We start from the raw sequence: 1595 nt of genomic DNA, 5'->3' as shown, positions 1-1595 counted from the left end.
GGGAGGGACAGAGAGAGAGGGAGACACAGAATCTGAAACAAGCTCCAGGCTCTGAGCTGTCAGCACAGAGCCTGATGCGGGGCTCAAACCCACGAACCATGAGATCATGACCTGGGCCAAAGTCGGACACTTAACCGAATGAGCCACCCAGGCGCCCCGGAACTCTATCACAGTTGTGCTTGGGACAGTTCTACTCCTATTGATATATTCACATTTTCAGTTAATCTCACAGGAGCAGAGTCTGGGGCTGACCATCGATTGGCATATTATAATCAACAGCACCTTTCCTTCCCTAATCCCTATGGCATAAGAAGGAAAAAGAAGCCAAATACCTTGGAAGTAAGCAGAGTAAATGTTTTATGACCCAAGGGACTCTTTTGCCATTCTTTGATTTAATTAAGAAAGAACACAGTAGAGAGAATACAAAAGTAATCAAGTAGTTGTAGATGAGTTACGCATTCCTATGATATACAGGTCTGTTTAATCTCTGCCAACAAAAGAAAGATATAGAATTTGTCCAAGTGTTTGAGGTGCCTGGGTGGCTCAGTCGGTTGAGCATCCGACTTCTGCTCAGGTCATGATCTCATGGTTCGTGGGTTCGAGCCCCACGTCGGGCTCTGTGCTGACAGCTCNAAAAAAAAAAAAAAAAGAATTTGTCTGAGTGTAGGGGTGCCTGGGTGCCTGAGTTGGTGAAACATCTGGCTCTTGACTTCAGCTCAGGTCATGGTGTCAGGTTGGTGGGTTTGAGCCCCTGTCAGGCTCAGGGCTGACCGAGAACAGCCTGCTTGAGATTCTGTCTCTCCTCTCTTCCNGGCCCAAGTGTAGCACAACAAACCAAGAAACAGAGCTTTCTTTTTATTTTGAAGAAACGGAAGATGGTTCTGACAGAGTGAAGGCCCCTAATAATGAGAAACCTATTNGGCCCAAGTGTAGCACAACAAACCAAGAAACAGAGCTTTCTTTTTATTTTGAAGAAACGGAAGATGGTTCTGACAGAGTGAAGGCCCCTAATAATGAGAAACCTATTGTTTTTCAGGGAGATATAAGGACATGGAACACCTTGGTTCCAGGCCCCAGGACAACGTTTGATGAATTCCGCCAAAGGCATACACAAAACCAACTTGAAGACCTAAACTTAAGGGAAAACTCAACACCTCACCAAGAACATCCCCCTCGGCCTGTGTTCTAGAACTCTCCGCAGGAAGAAAGAAGACTTGAGCCTCTGGACGGTGCCCGCACATTGCCGGGTCACCTAGACGGTGCCGACGTCCCCTGGTGTCACCTGCACGTCGCCCGGCGTCAAGCGGGAATGAAGCCCAGAAAGGACGCACACGAATCAGGCCATGCGCGCTCACTTTGGCGGTAAGACCCCCGGCTGTCGTCATGGCCTCAAGGAGGCCCGGGCCTGAGAAAGGCCCGGGGACGCGATGAGAAAGACCCAGGCCCCACCGCGTGGGTGGAAGACTCGAGGCGACAGGCCCTGCCTCAGCCTGCGGCTCCGAGGATGGATGGGACTCACGACGGGTCGCCCGCCCCAGCAGCCCCGCACAGACACCGGGGCCCAGTACCTTCCAGTGACAGACCCGGCCCCGCCC

General features: G+C 51.3%; 1 protein-coding gene and 1 non-coding gene across 3 annotated transcripts in view; one reads left to right on the top strand and one right to left on the bottom strand.

The window, feature by feature from the left end:
• VPS26C (VPS26 endosomal protein sorting factor C) overlaps positions 1-1595 on the bottom strand; it is a 51109-nt gene that overhangs the window by 25408 nt on the left and 24106 nt on the right. The window lies entirely within an intron of this gene.
• TRNAR-UCU (transfer RNA arginine (anticodon UCU)) lies at positions 533-617 on the top strand. Its single transcript has one exon. It is a non-coding gene; the product is annotated as a tRNA-Arg (tRNA).

Source organism: Crocuta crocuta, unplaced genomic scaffold (genome assembly GCF_008692635.1).
Source record: "Crocuta crocuta isolate KB4526 unplaced genomic scaffold, BGI_CrCroc_1.0 scaffold84, whole genome shotgun sequence".
Taxonomy (NCBI): domain Eukaryota; kingdom Metazoa; phylum Chordata; class Mammalia; order Carnivora; family Hyaenidae; genus Crocuta; species Crocuta crocuta.
The sequence above is the reverse complement of the archived record's forward strand: the minus strand, read 5'-3'. Positions and strand labels throughout refer to the sequence as shown.